We start from the raw sequence: 19,658 nt of genomic DNA on the forward strand, positions 1-19,658 counted from the left end.
GTGCATATCATTATCTATTTTATTATTTAATTATTTACTTTAAAGGCACGGGTTCGAATCCCGTCAGAAACATTATGAAATATGAAAAAAATGAGTGGAAGGGATTGGAAATAATTATTCTTTAAATAAATGTTCAACTGCAAATGTAAAATATAACTTAATATTTTATATAATTTGTTTTTGATGGAAGAAATGCTGCTCCTTCAGCACAGTACAATACTGCAATAATAATAATAATAATTATAATAATAATAATAATAATAATAATATAATGCAACATTGCAGAGGAGAGTACTTTTCCAGTTATTCTCTTATTTTTTGTTTAATTATCATTAATGTCTTCCAGAAGAAAAAAGAAAGGCAATGTGTAGTATTTCAGAAGAAAGGTTCCATTTTATTTGTGAACAAGTTATAAATTACAGATAGTAAACAGTTATGAACAACATTGGTTAAAAAAAACAGCATTCTCTGTGTGTGTGTGTGTGCGTGCGTGACAGGCAGTGTGTGCACGTGTGTGTCTAAGCCTGTGTGCGTGTGAAGGTGTGCGTGACAGCGTGTGTGTGAGTGTGTGATAAAATCATCTCTAAAAAGTAATACAAGTTGTTAAATTAAATAATTAAGTTATGGTTATGGGATTTTGCAGACGCCTTTGTCCAAAGTGACACACACATAAAAAAACAACATAATATTTAAAATTTAACAGGGAACAGATTAGAATGTTGGTCAAACTATAATAAGGAGAATAATAATACTAAACAACAATGTCAATTCAATCAATAGCCTAATAAAATAAGTCATGAAAATGAGGGAAAAAGCAAAAATAAACAATAATGTCCATTCAATCAATAATATAAAACAACAATGGCATGGTAAGACTATAAAAAGGATTATATTAAGTGATACAAAACATTACAGAACATTGGAGAACAGCATTCTATGACTAAATGAACACCAGCTGAAGAAGGCAAAGTGTGTGTGTGTGTGTGTGTGTGTGTGTGTGTGTGTGTGTGTGTGTGTGTGTGTGTGTGTGTGTGTGTGTGCCTGTGGGTCGGCTGCTGCTAGACGATACACTTAGACACTGCTGCTGGGCGATACACTGATACTGCTGCTGGCCCTGAGTCTGCTACTGCTGGACGATACACTGCCGATGCTGCTGGGTCCTGGGTGCGCTGCTGTCATTGCTGATGCTGCTGGGCCCTGGGTCAGCTACTGCTGGACGATACACTGCCGATGCTGCTGGGCCCTGGGTCGGCTGCTGTCAGACGATACCCCGCCACTGCTAAACCCGCCACTGCTGAACCGGCCGCTGCTGTCAGACGATACACCGCCACTGCTGAACCCGCCACTGCTGACAGACGATACACCACCACTGCTAAACCCGCCACTGCTGACAGACGATACACCGCCACTGCTGCTGGGCTGTGGGTCCACTACTGCTGGACGATACACTGTCGATGCTGCTGGGCCCTGGGTCGACTGCTGTCAGACGATACACCGCCACTGCTGAACCCGCCACTGCTGACAGACGATACACCGCCACTGCTGCTGGGCTGTGGGTCAGCTACTGCTGGACGATACACTGTCGATGCTGCTGGGCCCTGGGTCGACTGCTGTCAGACGATACACCGCCACTGCTGCTGGGCTGTGGGTCAGCTACTGCTGGACGATACACTGTCGATGCTGCTGGGCCCTGGGTCGACTGCTGTCAGACGATACACCGCCACTCCTGCTGGGCTGTGGGTCCACTGCTGCTGTACGATACGTTGCCGATGCTGCTGGGCCCTGGGTCAGCTACTGCTGGACGATACGTTGCCGATGCTGCTGGGCCCTGGGTCAGCTACTGTTGGACGATACGTTGCCGATGCTGCTGGGCCCTGGGTCAGCTGCTGTCAGACGATACCCCGCCACTGCTAAACCCGCCACTGCTGTCAGACGATACACCACCACTGCTGAACCCGCCACTGCTGAACCGGCCGCTGCGGTCAGACGATACGCCGCCACTGCTGAACCCACCGCTGCTGAACCGGCCGCTGCTGTCAGACGATACACCGCCACTGCTGCTGGGCTGTGGGTCAGCTGCTGCTGTACGATACGTTGCCGATGCTGCTGGGTTCTGGGTCGACCCTGCTGAGCCCGTCTGCAGTGCCTGGTCAAGGTGCCACCACAGTCCTCTCTGTCTCCCTCCGTGTTCTGACGGGCCTGTGCAAATAATTAAATGTCACCATTTATGTACAGTCCTTAAACTGAATATGACCACAGCGTTGTGCTAAAACATTTGACCTACCATTGGGAGAGTATCCTTTGATTTAGCTCACACAGCTGTATCGGCGCCCGACCCATCAGCCTGCGCACATCACGCTTTGGGGTCGCCTCCTTTCAGTGCCACTGTGTCCCTTGCACACCCTGTCCACCCTCTTGATCTTCTAGGTAGTGGTCCCCTTCTGGCGGTACTCAAGGGCCAGTTCTGCTGCAGTGGAGAGCCACAGGGTCAGTTGGGAGGACGAGGACTCAAACCTAAAGGGGGACACAGACGCAACTTTCTATGAGGAAAAGACAAACAATTTAAATCACACCATATGGAATCCATTTTGAAGACACACACAGATCCCTGGAGTTGTAATAATAGGCTATCACTATTAGTTTGATAGTGGTGTAGTCATTAACACACATAAAAAAAATCAGGTGTTCTGTTTACATATCTAAAGCATACTTAGACTTAGAATTTCGATTTCACAATGTAGTAAAAACATCTAGAGGGTCTAAACATGCTAGCCAGATTATCGGATGAGGGCTTAAATACATTTACAGAGACCCCCAGCCCTCGTAAAAGTAGTAAACAAAGATAGTCCATTCATTCATCACTGTTTTTAGCATGGAATTCCCGGTTGACATGTTTACACTTCAAAAGCATGTTTACACCTCAAATTCCAACTCCAAACTGTTGTAACACCATCTCTATGGTCTTAAGAAGTGAGCTAGGGTGTCTGATCACGTTTTTAAAGTATTTCCAGTGATCGTCAGGTCTTTACAGTGGCGATTGGTAGCTCATTCATTTTCAATGCTTTTAGCTGCTAGCATGCTAATCGTGGTTGATATTCTAACGCATCTAAAGCATATTTGCACTTTACATTTCGAGTCCACACAGTAGCAGTACATTCTCCAAGGTCTCAACATGTAAAACCAATAGTCTGATCGCATTTTAAACGCATTTCAGAGAGATTGAACCTAGCTACTTGAATGTAAACAAGCGGTGCTAGCCTAGCCAATTGGTGGCATAGAATTAGTGTCAGTACGGCGCTAACAAGATATTATCACGTAAAATCATGAATATCAGACAAAGTATCCAAAAATATACAGAGTTTCATTCATTGGATAGCACGTAATTAGACCAAACTTACCTGAGAGTAAAAAGTCAGTCCGATATCTGTCATCGGTAACGCCGACCACAACAAACGATTCAAAGATGGCTGCCAATATTTTTTAAAAAGCAGCTCAACAGCGCAACAGCGCCAAAATGCGTAGTGGACAAAAGCATATTGCATCCGTAGTGTTAAGAACTACCATAGAGAATGAATGGGAAAAGTTAAGAAAGTTAAGCTTAACTATCCACGGCTCCCGCGCGGGAAGAAGGAGACCGGGGTTCGATTCCCCGACGGGGAGACCAGTATTTTTTTTTTTTTTTTTTGGGGGGGGGGGGGGGTCAACACTATGTGCAACATGGGCATCTACGCTTTGATTTTAAGGCGCTTATTGTTTTCCTTTATGCCATCTGCTGGATGTTAGTGTAAGTAGGCTACGTTATTGGACAAGCATACAGTAGCCAGAAAATCGTGAGTTCGATTCCCAGCTGCACGTTGTGAGCAAGATATAACCAAAAGTTGTGGTGCAGTTTAACTCGGATTTCTCTTAATAATTGATCACTTTTTGATACAAGTGAATATTGGCAGAAAAAATAACAAAGGGCTCAGTGGAGTAGCGTAGCTGTGCTGGGCCCCGGTGCAAGCATTTTCATTGGCCCCCCTCCAACAACAACCCCCCCCCGTGACACAAACACGCACACAAAGTTGATCAGAATGATCAAAATGATCATGGACAGCGGCTACCTGACTATCATCGCTACCACATGTTAAACTGAAGTCCCCTCCGAAACGCAACGTATAGAACAATTAAATAGCCATCAAGGAAAACACAGCAACTCATACGCGTGGCTCCTACAAAATGACCACACGATTGCTTAATTTAGCCTTACACTAACAGTGTGGCGCAGCGGTCAGATAGCCTTCCATAAAAAGGCCAGTGCAAAGTAAAAAAGCAACCTGTAACTCGCCCATTACAAGTTCACTCTGGGCCTTCTGTTCAGCAAAGTCATTGATGATATGTCGTTGAAACCCAACTGCCTGGCTCTGCTGTTGTCTATGGAGAGTAGGCCTATATGTCCAATCGTTCTTGTTAGGTAGGACTTAACGTCAGCATTGCTAGCATCAACGCCAGCAGCAACAAACTATTCAGTTTAATTAATTTGCATTTTAGCCTCCAACCAGTTCTCGCCTTTCTTTTCACTTCTGTGTGCCACTTTTATGCTTACTAATTGCTGATTGCATTGCTTACTAAGGTACAACACATCCAGAAGTAGCCACACAACGTAATGTCACGAATGACAGGAATTCCCAGCAGGCCTTGTTCCTTTGTAAAAATAAAGAAAGAAATGTAATAAGTTTCAGGTTTTTTTTTGTTACTTCTAACTCATATTGTAGTATATGTTGTCACATCTGAATGTGAACACAATGCAAAAAATAAGGTCACCATGACTAATAGTTATAGGGCATCAGAGTGGTATAAATTGCTGTCAATCTTTCTCTTAAATAGGCTACATTGAGAAAAGAATGTTCTGACAATTGTCGGCATAATCGACCCTTGTGTACGATATTGTGCGATTAGCCCATACAGACTTAATGAGGTCCAAATCGGTGGTGTAGATATACCCCTCGCACCTGGGACCTGTTGTAGTAGGCTACTGCTCCGACTGCACCATCGTTAGTTAACGCCCCTGTAAACTGAAATCGGAGAACATTCTGTTACCTTCAGAGATAATTTCCATGGTCCCCGTAATCAATCAAGTAATGGTCCCCTTACACCAAAACCACTTTGACAAGATTCGGTTACTTTTGATAGATTGTAGTCTTTTAACTATGACCCCCATTCAAACTCAAAAGACTCCAATCTTTCAATAATCTTTCCCAAATCTTGTCAAAGTTGTTTGGTGTAAGGAGGCCATAAAAGAGAGGGGTGGAAGGAATTTGAGCAGAGGCTGCATTAGCCTACGGCAAATTTAAAATTATGTTCCAATGCTAAAAAGCAATATTTCAAAGTAAATCTATGCACGCCCTGTCCTAACCAGGCAAGAGAGACCTATGCACATCATATGGATAACGTACACCCCAGCCCACGGAGATGCATTTGACCAAGACACATGCTAACCCTATAGGAATAGCCCTGGCTATTGAAGGTCATAAAACACATTATAAAAAGTTTATAAAGCATCAGCCATGTGCAGCATGGGCATCTTACTTTGATTTGAAGGCGGTAGACTTATTTTTTGCATGGAGGACATATGCCATCTGCTGGATGTTAATGAAAGTACAATATTGGCCGAGCATTGCAGTAGCCAGAAAATCCTTCTCGAAAACCGTGGGTTCGATTCCCAGCTGCACCGTTGTGTTCCTGATAGAACTATAACCTTCAATTGCTCCCAAGTTGTGGGGCAGTTTAACTCAGATTTTTCCTAACAATTGCTCACTTTTTGATAAATGCATCACATTTGACAGAATAACTAACAAAGAGGTTAATTCAGAGAACATTCTGTTGCCTTCAGAGATGATTCCCAGGCCCCACGTCTGGATTTACCTACCAAGTAGACAAGGCCGGAAGGAACTTGAACAGGGGCTGTAGCATATTCCAAGGCTATATTTCAAGGTAAGCACCACTGCAACCATGCACATGTCAGTTTGGAGGAGAGGCCCTAGCCCAAGGGTACTAACTCGCCCAGGCTATTGTATTGAAGTTCATAAAATACATAATAAAAAGTGTGATGATAAAATACATAAATAAAATGAATAAAATACAGAGTGCAACTAATCAAAATAGCCTTGATCAGAGAGGAGAAAGCCAGTAGAGCAGGCGCCATCTTCACATCTGGCAAACATGTTTTAGATAGATAGATAGATAGTTAGCCTACTTTATTGATCCCCAAGGGAAAATTCAAGGTCCCAGTAGCTTAAAGACATACACTTACAACATAAACAGTAGGCCTATGATAAAATAACAAAAAAAAAAAAAAAAAAAAAACATAAACTAACATATACATAAAAAAACATAACTAATATTTGCTATTTCAGTCTTACTGTCCTACGTGAGTTTTCATGTCAACATTTCTTCCTTTGGAAAGTAGGCTAAAGGAGTGGGCATAACGGATGACAAGATTGCCAGGTGTTATTGTGCAATAATGTCATAATAACTATGCTTACAGAAGGCAAAAATGTCATTTTCAGTTAGTAGTTTTCCATTTTTGCTGTCATTTACTGAAATCTACTGCTCTCCGATAGATATAACCTAAAAACCAACAGTTTCTCCTCTAAAAATCTAGGATAATTTATTCCCATTGACAGGGGGTGTTGCAGTTGTGCGATGTCTGTTATACACCATCATGCTACATAGAATCAGTAGCAGAAGTTATTGGTGAGTTCTGTCAGAGAATCAGGGCCGTAGTCACCATAGACTTTGGGGGGGACGTGTCCCACCCAATATTCAGACGTGACCAAAATGTCCCCCCCAATATTCGGACATAGAAAAATAAATAAAGAAAAAAACGCTATAGGCTACTACAGGAAACCAACAAGTCACATCTGAAATGCAATCAAACGTAAATAACGCACAAATTAGTGACCTATTGATGGTTTCAGAGAGAGTAGCCTACACTGTGAGTGGTTTGTCCTGGAGGTTTTGCGTTTATCGTTTGAGGCGTGCGCTATCAAAAGCTTCCTGCACCCTACTGCAGTGCGGGCTGTCAACAATATCGCAAAAGATACCGGTACAATTCTCACAAAACTTGTTGAAAAGGTGTAGCACTGTCTAAGGAAACCCCATTCATTTTTGAAGCTGATCAGACTCAAAGGGAACTTTGAAGCATTTTCCATATTGTAGCCTATTTTCTCGCAATTATAGCGAAAGTGAAACGTAGTCTCCTTTTATTTGAATTTGTGCGTGGCTGTGTCATTCATTTCTTTCACATGTCTTACAACATAAATAATGCATTCATATGCTAGTAGTAATGTCAGAAATGAACCGGTTTATAAGCCTCTTAGAAATGGTTGTTGCATCTTGCATGTTACATTTAAATGCGCACTCAATCGAGCATCCATGCAGGCAAAACGTAGCATTCAATTGTGGCGACGGCACAAAAGTTGAAAAAACTTTTACAATCGCGATGATAGCCTACAGTTAATGTGAATCGCGGACAATAACCAAAGAAAGGAATTTCCTCCTCCATTCACCAAATAAAGGATGTGTTTCTACATGTTAACACAAAACGTAATTTCTGTCAGAAACCAGCCTATAATGCATAGGGTAACTTGAGGTGAGTCCAGACAGAAGAGGGACCTGTCTTAGTAGCCTATCTTGAATCCCATCCCTTTTAAACTACCTTAAAATTGTGTGATTAGCCGCCAGAATAATAAAATCAAAATACAAAATATGATTGGGCTATAGGTCCAAACCTATGAGTAAGCATTCAGTGTAATATAGAGGTTATCAAAGATACTCTAGTTTGTATTTTCTTTTAAAATATAAATTTTGGAGACAAATGGAGTCATACCACAGGTCTATAGGGATGGATTATTGAATGGACCTATACTGCATGCGCCCAAAAGCTTAGGGGGCCCTGAAGCCTAAGGTGTGAAGTTGCTTCTCCGCCCTTCTCTTCTATTTCCACAAATCCACAAGTCGTCATAATATAAAGGGTCATTTTTTTTAAGTCTTCAGGGGAAGTATGCCCCCGGGCCCCCCTATCTTAACAGGGGAGGGTTTTTTGCATCTATGCCCAGGGGTTCATAATCCATCCGTGCCTATGTCCGTCAAAAGTTTGGTATATCCTAATTGACTGACTTAACTAATGACTTGTTTGTGATTTTAATAATATTTTTGCATGGCAGGAAATGTATTGAAATTCTGTTATTGAAATTCACACCGCACCACAGATTTGGTCCCCCCCCCCCCCCCCCCAATGTTGACATCATGGCTACGGCCTTGCAGAGAATGTCTAATAGGAAGATCCGTAGACGGGCTCTGGTTCTGTCAAGAGCGGAATTTCTCAGTAGGCCTAGGCTAGTAGGCCTATAGGCTAGGCTAGCCTACATTCTTAACTGTGTAGGTGACTGGCGAGTGCTGGTGTGCATGGCATTGTCAAGGTAGGCCTATTCATCGGTTAATTTGATAAAGTGAAAAATGAACAGAAGGGGGTTAGGCTAATTAGCGAAAGTTCACTGCTTCTGCGCTATGAACGCGAATCTGGTAATTTAGTGCCTAAACCGACAAATAATTGTAATACATTACCACTTGGGATTATCACTCGCAATAGACTAACGTTTCTAAATCTAAGCTATAAAATACTCTGTTATGTTGCATTTAGCATCATTGCTACATATGTAGCCCGGCTAGCTCAGTCGGTAGAGCATGAGACTCTTAATCTCAGGGTCGTGGGTTCGAGCCCCACGTTGGGCGCAAATCTTTTCTGCGAAGCACTCCTTGTGATGACTTGTACAACAACTTGTGACCGACATCCTGCCATTAGAAAGAAAATTGGTACAGTTCTGAGTCGGCTGGTCTGACATGTCTAAAACAAGTCGAAAGGCATCGTTAAAAGTTTCCAAATTCGGAACAAATAGCCTTCAACTATTTAAGCGTGTTATTTTTGACATATTTTAATCAGCCTACAACATAGGCTGAACTCTATACATCTTTGGTTTTATGGGAAATCTCATGAACTGGTTTACTTTTAAAAATATGTAAATGTATCCTTTTCCCCAGCCAGCCTACGAGAAAAACAAGTTTACTTTGGGCGTCTAAAAAATGTGTGTTGCAACTTGTGTTGCTTGACGACAACCAATTGCATGCTCTTATTTAAAATACGTCACACAGCGCCACCTTCGAATATGAGGCTAAACAGCTGACACAACAATCTCTTCGCTTCAAACGCCAATCTGACAGCAAACGAACCAAAGGTAGGTCTGTTATTCTTGTAAGGCTCATTATTTCAGATAGCCTACATGTTTATTCATATTTATTGCTACTGGGAGCAATCCATACAGTGACAAAACTGAATTTACAGTTTAGGCAAAGGGTGTAACAATAATTTTGTTTAAGAATAGCCTGCAGAAAGAGAGAAAATGGATTCAAGAAATGCAAGAAAGGTGGAGTTGCATGGCAGTCATCACAACCAACAGCCACCGACCCCAAGCCTAGCCAGGAGAAAGAGAATACAAGAGACGTAAGTACAACATACATTGTATAGTCATGAGCTACATTTTTAAAAGAATCTTTAAAATGTACACATGCTTCACGTAAAGTTGCATTATGTGCTCTCGCTATACAGGACTGACATTAGGAGCCCAACGGACAACATGATGTCTCCATGCTCACGCAAACTCAATGGGAAACCTACCAAAGATATGTAAGTCACTGCACTGTATGTGACGATACCAAAATTATAACAGAGATATGATACCATGCCTTAGTAGGCTATCTCTATACGAATAGCCTACTGATATGATAGGCTACCACAGCCAAAACCTTACACATCAGTAAGTACATACTAGTAATAGAAAAGGTCCAGACAACAGGAAATGTGTTGAAGTCTTTAAAAAAAAAAAAAAATCAAATAGTAATATAATAATAATAATCTTATTGTACAAAGGCAACAAAAACAGACAGTAAAAAAATATTAATGCATTTTCAAAATAAAATAAAACAATTAGATGTAAAAAGCAATAATATAAAGCCGTAAGGCCATGCAGATTTAAAGAAAACACATAAAACAATATAATTATGTAATAAAATCAATACATTTTCAAGAAATTATCAAACGTAAACACAACTAGGCTTTCCTATAAAGATGTGTGTGAGGAGTGACGTAAAGGAGGATGCTGACTTGGATAACCTGATTTCTGCAAGTAGATCATTCCAGAGCCTTCTTTTGAACTTTCATTTTCCAACATTCCCGCCACACCGGTGTGACTGTACACCTTAAAAGGTTAAACAATAAAATCTGATTCAGACATTCTTAAAGTATTGGTTCTAATGAAATGGGGATCTGGGTACTAGAGAGGGGTCTCAAATGGGGATCTGGGGAAATGGGGATCTATAATAAATGAAATGGGGATCTCTAATAACCACAAAACTTAAAAAAAAGAAAAAAGAACAGAAAACAGCAATTAAGGCATTTGAAATCCTCAAATTTTGTGGGTGGGGTAAATTCAGGCTGGCCTCCAGGCTAGGTTGAAAAATGCCCCATTAGTCAGGAGGAAATGTAGTTGAACCCCTTAAAAAAAATAGTATTTGAGGTTTTTGCATTTTTGGCATCCTTAGGGCATGTAGTCAACATTTCTTGATGATAACATCAAATTTAGGCGGTGGCAAATTTTTTATTGGCATATTTCCAAAATGGCCGCCGCTGGAGACGCTGAAAACCAAAAAAATCATATTTCATGGTCTAATAGATCAATTTTGATGGTTTTGATATCAAACTATAGGTTTTCTGGGGTGGTTAGTTCATTTATGAGGTAACTGAAAAGGTCAGAGGTCAAATAAAGGTCATTTCAAGGTCAGAGTTACATTCTTAAGGTCAGCGGCAAGGTCATTTTGAGTAAAAATCCGATAAATTACCATATGTTAGATAATTACCATTTTATTTTAGATGACAGAGGACTATATCTCAACTTAAAAGATTCTTAACTCACTATCACTGGGATGGAGGCAAATTATTGATGGGTAATGGGCTCCTGTTCTGTCAAAACTTCCACCAGCACCAGAGGCTGTTGTGGAGTTTGTGAAGTGCTGTTGTCTTACCAGCCAATGCAGTAGAAGGTGTTCTTGCAAGAGTAACAACTTACCATTCACACAACTTTGCAGGTGTGAAGGCTCTGAGGAGATGTGCACCAATATTAAAAAGATAGTGAGAGTGAGGATAAATACTTGAGTGACAATGACAATGTTTTGTTGAACTCTTCAATAATGAAACAAGATTCTTTTTTCCCCCCCATTTTTTTCTCCAAATTTCTTGGCAAATGATACAATACATCTTTTGAAAATAGTCTGTATCTCACTTGTCTACCTTATTAGGGTATATTTATCAAAAAGTTGACCACTTTAAGCCTTTATATTATTTTTCTGCATATTGTCCGCCATCTTGAATTTTGGCACTGAAAATGAAGAAAAAAAATGGAAACAGGTTGTTTTGTATTCAGTGGGGTCCTAGCAAGTAAAAAATCACCAGTTGCAAAAATCTATATGAACCGTTCCTAAAATTACACGATTCCCTTCACTAGTAGCACCTGTGACAGTAATACACTTTTTTAGACAGGCAACATGGATCTGTACATACAGTACATAGGCCTGTCCTATTGCCTCAATAAAGGTAATCAGTTTTTTTTTTTATCAAACTCATGGTCTCGTTTTTCAGCTTTTCTGTATGAAATGTTGTTTGTTGTAGACGTTGTTATTCTAAGTTAGCTTACAAGTGATTCTTTGGTCGAGACTTTCGTCCAGCTGTCTTCTGAAGCAAGTTAGTCAGGGTAATGTCTTCTTTCGTCTGGTAGCAGATATTAGTTTCAGATAAGATATTGAGATGTCATCCGGAGTGTAATGTTTTTAATCCTCAATGTCGGTAAAGTGCAGCTATAATTCTGGTTTGATATTTTTAATTGTGTTTTGTGCTGTATTGAATGGAAAATGAATTGTATACAAACAAGGGATGCATAAGTAGGGTCAAAAATGATCCCAGCGGTTGTTTTTTTGCAATATCTTGGTCAGTTTAAATTGTTATTGTTTAATCTTCCATATATTCCTCAAATAGGTTGTCTTTGACATGAGGCCATTTGAATTTGTATCTAATTGGTATATTTTTAAGTAATTGCATTTTTTGTATCAGTACCACACTTTCCATACGTGGGGTGAAAATGACCCCAAGCATTTTCTATGAAATATTCAATTATACAGTATATTAATTTACCGGTGTATTATCAACAACTTTTCATAACATATCAATGTAGGTGTTTAGGAAATTACAAAAAACCGCATGTTGCCCTGAGGCAACATTGAACCATAACGGACTTGCATATGGCCATACCAAATATTCTAAGTAGGGAAGCACCTGTATATGTGAAGTGCATGAGTGTGCTTCATGAAGTTTTATAGAATGCCATCACTATGGTTGAGTATGTGCCCTGACTATCATACCAACATCCATGGCTTTTTGATGTTGCGGTGAAGCTGCAGACTTGCTACCCTGTACCCTGTAGCCCCAAGTCAGGTGTAGGTAACTTGCATGAAACTTGCATGAGTGTGCATCAGTACGTATACATGAGTATGCATGGGTGTAAGTGTGCAAACTCATGGATATGTGTGTGTGGTTGTGTGTGTATACCGTACCGGAGAATGTTTGGGGAGATTTATGGAGTTTTTAACTGGTACATAACAGTGATTTTGATGATTTCCTATGATAATTTGTATTATTATAACTTCATATCTGTAAAATGTTGATTTTCATTCCGCAATGTTGTCTGGGGGCAAAAACAATGTTGCCTGGGGGCAAAAACTAAGTTTATATCCAACCTTGCTATTATCATTGGAACGTTAAAGTGAAAAATACAAAACAACAGGTTTATTCCCTGTGTTGCAAGGTAAAACTTTCACAACAGAGTCTACATGTAGGTATGGGGATGGTGATGCATTTGCAGTACTTGCAACAACGGATACCAGCTACCCGACAGGGACACCCATTCTTGTGTGCACACTTGCCACACGAGCAGGGATCTGGTAAACCTTCAGGTTTTGAGATTACAATCTCAGGGACTAATAAACTCCCCTTTTAGTGGGGGGCCTTAAGCACATAAATAGGTTGTTTCGCGCAATTTCTTCTAAAAGCACCAAATTTGGCACAGATGTAGCTCAGGTCATACTGAAATGATTTAGCTAGGGCGCCACAGCCAGCGACCCTTGGGGCCAAGATTGCAGCCAAATCCAATATGGCCGCTGCCCGAAAAGTGTTCCGACTGTAACTTTTGAACCACATGAGCTGCAAATACAAACTTGATGTCTTTTTCAGCTTAATTGATCATGGGAAACACATATAAATGTTCATCTTTATGACCCAGTATATCTGGACCCCTTAATCCTCCAATTCCAATATGGCCTTACACCCCATTGTTTTCGCCAATTTATCTAAAAAGCACAAAATTTGGCATGGATGCAGCTGAGGGCATACTCAAATGATTTAGTGAGGATGCCGGAGCCAGTGGCCCCTGGGACCAAGATGGCTGCCAAATCCAATATGGCCGCCACCTGAAAAGGGATTACTGTAGGCTGCATATTTTGAACCAGATGAGATACAATACAAATGTAAAATTAAAAAATATTTCACCTTTTCTGGCTATGGGAAACACAAAATATTTATGATTGGGTATATGTATGTATTGGGTCCCTCAAAGTCCCCAAATGCAATCTGGTGACTGTCCGAAAAAGGGTTTTGACTACAACTTTTGAACCGAATAAGCTACAGATAACTATTTTTTTTACCATGACTACACATTAAATGACCTAAGCTTTCTCAAAAAATAGAGTCTGCTCTGACCCTTCTTTGGAGCAGCCGTGGCCTACTGGTTTGCGCTTCGGACTTGTAACCAGAGGGTTGCCGGTACGAACACCGACCAGTAGGAACAACTGAAGTGCCCTTGAGCAAGGCACCTAACCCCTCACTGCTCCTCGAGCGCCGCTGTAGCAGGCAGCTCACTGCGTCGAGATTAGTGTGTGCTTCATCTCATTGTGTGTTCACTTTGTGCTGAGTGTGTTTCACTAATTCACGGATTGGGTTAAATGCAGAGTCAAATTTCCCTCACGGAATCAAAAGAGTATATATACTTATGTATACAGCCTCAGTGTTGTACCTCCAATCCAGTTTATTGTCTATAAGAACCCGCACATATTTGTAGTTCTCAACAACTTCCTCACCCAGTAATGAAATGGTATTTAGCTCAGGCCTGGCCCTACGAAAGTCCACCACCATTTCCCTTGTATTAGCCACATTCAAGACAAGGTGGTTGTTTCTGCACTATGTCACAAAGTGGTCCACCAGTTGCCTGTACTCCGTCTCCTCACCATCACTGACACACCCCACAACTGCAGTCTGTCTGAGAACTTCCGCAGGTGACATGACTCAGAGTTGTACTGGAAGTCTGAGGTGTACAGTGTGAAAAGAAAAGGAGACAACACAGTCCCTTGTGGTGCTCCTATGTGACTGACTACCTGTTCAGACACACACCCTTTCATTCTCACAACCTGTGGTCTGTCAGTCAGGTAATAAGTAATCCATGAAGTTGTGGAGGTGTCTACTTGCATCCTTCAAAGCTTGTCACGTAGCAGCATAGTCTGTATGGTGTTAAAAGCACTTGAGAAATCAAAGAACATGATCCTCACAATACTGCCAGCCCCTGTCCAGGTGAGAGTGTGTTCTATGAAGCAGGTAGATTAAGGCATCCTCCACACCCACCTCTGGAAATTGTAATGGGTCCATGTACTGTAGTAGTCACCTGTGGTCTCAGAAGATGACCAACAACAGTGTTTAGCCAACTACTTCCTTTCCTACCAACTTCCTTCCTAACCAGGTGTACTTTTTTCCATAAGTGTTTTGTTCTTATGACTACAATTGTGAGAGAGATCATGAGAATGAGAATTCATGAGAGAGCAAACAGTTATTGTATGCACATCCCACCTTCTGGCAGGTGCAGTAAAACTTACTCAATTGAAAAAATATAATGTCCGCAACACTGCTTTTTACTCCCATATATTTAATGCACAACAAGCAACGTTTCGACCCTGCTGGGTCTTCTTCAGGCAAAAATTCATGAGAGAGACCATGAGAATTCTGTTGTTGTTTTTATGTTATTGCTGTTTTTTTTTATATGCTGAGCAAACCTTTGAAGAGTTTTGGACAAATTGACTATCTATTATTCTCTTAGATAGTCTATTCTATTCTCTTATTCTTTTAACAATTTGACATACTATAAATATTGCCTTGCAATAATAATTGTGTCTTATTCTTTCTTATATGATTACATTTCGAAATGTATTCACCTGTGGTACACTGAAAGCATTTCACTTTTATAAGGAAATTAATCCACATTGAGAATAACCTTCAAAGCTGTGGTAAAAAAAGATTTTCAACCAAAGTCTTGAAAAGAATACAGGTTCCAGACTGACACAAGCATACATTTAAATATGCCAATGGACTTCCTGTGGTCAATAAACTAAAAATAAACACAACATCCTCATTTGTAGCGCATTTGGTTCAAAATTTGAAGCCAAAACCCTTTTTCGGACAGCCATATTGAATTTAGGGAATTTGGCGGGTCATGATATACCCAATCATAAATGTAAATATTCCTATGGGTTTCCCATCATCAAAAAAGGTAAAATAGACATCAAGTTTGTATTTGTATCTCATCTGGCTCCAAAGCTATAGCCGAATCCCTTTCAGGCGACAACCATTTTGGATTTGGCTGCCATGTTGGTCTCAGGGACCACTGGCTTGGGCGGCCTGGCTAAATCATTTCATTATTCCCTCAGCTGCATCCGTGGCAAATTTGGTGCTTGTAGATTAATTTGCACAAACAATGGGGTGTAAGGCCCCATACTACAGCCAAAACTGCTTTTTTGGACAGCGGCCATATTAGAATTGGAGGAATAAGGGGTCCAGATGCACCGGGTCATAAATATTAACATTCCTATGTATTCCCCATGATCAATTAAGCTGAAAAAGTTTGTATTTGTAACTCATGTAGTTCAAAAGTTATAGCCGGAACCCTTTTCGCGCAACGGCCATATTGGATTTGGCCGCCATCTTGGCCCCAAGGGTCGCTGACTCCGGCGCCCTAGCTAAATCATTTCAGTATGACCTAAGCTACATTTGTACCAAATTTGGCGCTTTTAGATGAATTTGCGCGAAAATGTGCTTAAGGCCCCCCACTATTTCTTACAAAACCATAAGCATCTGCACTTAAGATCAAGGTGGTGTGTCTGTAAATGGTGTTTGGACCCAAAGCTGCTGTTGAATAGGCTCTTTGTATATGTTTTCTTGCATTAGTTGAGGTGCAAGCGGCCCTCTCAAAGTCCATCTTAAGGGCATTACTATTGAACGCAGCAATGCGCAGGTCGTCAAATGTCTCCATGTCCGTTGATGGTTTGAGACATTTGACCAAATGGTTTGTGGACAGTGTTCAGAGCTGCAAGTTTGGTTAAAATTTTGCTGATTGTAATCACACCCAATCAGCACATGTAGTGCTGGGAGACAATGTGTGAGCGCTATGCAGATATCATGAAGTGGTAATATTGATCTTTTCACTCCTGAGTTGCGGATGAGCCAGAACAATTGTTATGTGGTATAATAGGCACACAAAGACGTATGTATGGGGATATCTATAAAGGGGGAAAAAAGTCCCATTCACCTGTAGTGTGATAATAGTGTCATCTGTTGTGGTCATTTTCAGGACTTTCGTCCCAGGTAGAGATTTTGGCACACATCCCATGTTGTTCAGTGGGGTCATATTAGTCTATAACAGTTGAGATATTCTCCGCTAAATGACGTGCATACAAATCTTACCCACCTCTACTATAATGGCTTTTTATTGGATTTTGGACCCAAATTGACCATCACCCTGACAATTAAAATATGAACCTAACCTCTGACCTTTTCAGTTACCTCATAAATTAACTAACCACCCCAGAAAACCTAGTTTGATATCAAAACCATCAAAATTGATCTATTAGACCCTGAAATATGATTTTTTTTGGTTTTCAGCGTCTCCAGCGGCGGCCATTTTGGAAATATGCCAATAAAAAATTTGCCACCGCCTAAATTTGATGTTATCATCAAGAAATGTTGACTACATGCCCTAAGGATGCAAAAAATGCAAAAACCTCAAATACTATTTTTTTTAAGGGGTTCAACTAGTTTTTACAAGTTTTCCCCCTGACTACATAATCAAATCCATAATTTGGTCATTCAATCTGGTCTGTTTCAATGGATCAAAACCCTGACCAATTTCCTAAACTTTAGTGACGACAGGGTTGCGCAAATAATGTTCACTCTAAATAAATGATGATGTTGTTCAGACCAACCAGTCATTCTCATATTCATTTTGATCAATATTAAAATATTTTAAAATTATAGAAAGAAATAATAATGCAAGACATTATAGTAGTTTATCTGTAATTTAAGTGATAGATTATTTTCTAAACTGTTTTAGTTATAATTGTATAGGTTCTAATGTGGCTCTCATATTAATACTGGTTATTTAATCTGGGTACACTGCTGTATTGTATCAGGCTGTATCGTAAAACATATAGAATCACAATAATATTGTATTGTGGCCCAAATATTGTCATGGTATTGTATCTTCACCTCTGTGGCAATTCTCACCCCTACTGGGTATTGCATTGCACTGCAAATCTCAACACACTTCACTAATCCTGTTTCCAGCCTCACAGCCGGCTAGGATCCCACCATTACCTTGGCATTCACTGATATTTTCCTTTGTTTTTCACAGACACACAATCCCACATGCATCCAGGTCCAGGAGTCTGGACAAAGAAAACATTCCTTGTGAATAAACTAACTTTTGCAAGAAGGCCTCAATCGCCTTCCTAACCCCCTTTAACCAACTTAGCTTATATTGTTCTCAGTCGTAGTGATGACCTTTGTTCTTTTTGTTCTCAAAAGGATCAAAGTTGTTATTTTTAGTTGGCGGTATTTGTCTAGAATGAAGCTAGACAGTGAGTAATACAATGGGCATATGTACAAAGTGTGTTATGGTATGCTGAGCTGTGAAGTTCTAAAACAGCCTAGATTACAGACTCTTTTACAGCAGTCTCATACAGAAGGTGGCAGGATTCTGATGGATTTTTGTTACGGGGGAGCTCTGGGAAATGTGACCTTTTTGGACCTTCTCACATTTGGAGGTGGTCAATCAGCTGCCCTCCTCCAACAAACCCTCTGTATTTCTCTGTCTTGTAGTCAATAACTTTTTAAAATTCTTTGCAAGCTATATAATGATATGTAGCTTATATTCACTAATAAAGTGGTCATCAGGCCATAACATATATTTAATAGCCGAGACAAGACAATCAAATGATCAAGTGCTCTACACTGCAAAAGGCTTAACCTTTGTTCTCTGCACTGTTTCTTTCCTTTTCAAGTGAATGTACCGTTTTGCACTTTATTGCTAGTATGCTGTAGATATCCTGGAATGTGTTGCACTGGTATGTGAAGGGATGCTATCTGTCAAACCTACACAATGAATTTTGGGCATGTGTGTATATGTGCGTTCTTCATGGCAAATTGCTGTGAATGTTGTACAGTGTTCTGAATCTTTTTACTGGTACCTTATACAGTATTTAATAAAGATAATAATGTTGCACCATAATTAAGCTTTAAACTCATCTCATTACTTTGTTGAAAAAGATGCCTTACTAATGAAGTTGAACTTGGGTTCACCTGGTTATCATATGGCTTTATTAATAGTAAATGAAGAGGTTAACAATCAGGTAATGCAGTGGTGTAGTCTACGTGATAAACAGGACTATACCCACTTACAAAGCATCACCATCTCAGCATACCCACTTAAAATAGGCAAGGATATGATTTGGGGTTGATCACAGTATACCCACTACAGCTAACTATCACACTACACCCACTACAGCTAACTAGACTACACTACTGAGGTAATGCCTACTCAAAACCCATTCTCTGTGTGTGGCATTACAAACGCTTTCAGAACTTTTCTTTGCTGGTAATAGATTCAATGTTGGTAAACATTCAGAGCCTAGGTTGGGTGCACGCGCAGCATGGGGTCAGAAAAATGGAGCAGTTAATAGAATAGAATAGTTATAGAATAAATGTATCATATGCACCATAGTATCTTCACATACAGAAACATAGTCTTCAACTATGCCCCCTTGTGCAACTCATGTATGCATATGTTCACGCTTTGGGGTCATGTGGTGGTGATCACAGGATGGTAGGTAGCCTATGGTTTGAAATACTGATTTCATTGTGTCTTTTCTTTATACAATATTGTTGTTATAAGTGATAAGTGCATGATAACAATTATGAACATAAGGAATTGGCCTAATATAAGTGTAAATAGTCCATTATTGACAATAAATTGTCTGTGTTAAATGACAAAACATAACGCATAGATGTAAAGTATCCCTTCGATTTGATACATTCACAAATGTAGCCTACCACATTCTATTTTAAAACCCATAACTGTGAAGTTGTTTCAACAGCCACACATTGGTTTGATTTTTCTGATTTGCAGTGCTATTACTTGAAA

General features: G+C 40.3%; 1 long non-coding RNA gene and 1 other non-coding gene across 2 annotated transcripts; both read left to right on the plus strand.

The window, feature by feature from the left end:
* The first annotated feature begins 8,702 nt into the window (after nt 1-8,702).
* Nucleotides 8,703-8,775, plus strand: trnak-cuu (transfer RNA lysine (anticodon CUU)). Its single transcript has one exon. It is a non-coding gene; the product is annotated as a tRNA-Lys (tRNA).
* A 451-nt stretch (nt 8,776-9,226) lies between these two features.
* Nucleotides 9,227-18,740, plus strand: LOC143142008 (uncharacterized). Its single transcript, XR_012990854.1, has 4 exons — nt 9,227-9,275; nt 9,423-9,541; nt 9,647-9,724; nt 17,871-18,740. It is a non-coding gene; the product is annotated as an uncharacterized LOC143142008 (long non-coding RNA).
* Nucleotides 18,741-19,658: the final 918 nt, after the last annotated feature.

Source organism: Alosa pseudoharengus, unplaced genomic scaffold, assembly GCF_046254945.1.
Source record: "Alosa pseudoharengus isolate Yale_2024_CS ecotype anadromous, Long Island Sound unplaced genomic scaffold, YU_APseudo_1.1 YU_APseudo_1.1_scf_24, whole genome shotgun sequence".
NCBI classification, from domain to species: Eukaryota; Metazoa; Chordata; class Actinopteri; order Clupeiformes; family Clupeidae; genus Alosa; species Alosa pseudoharengus.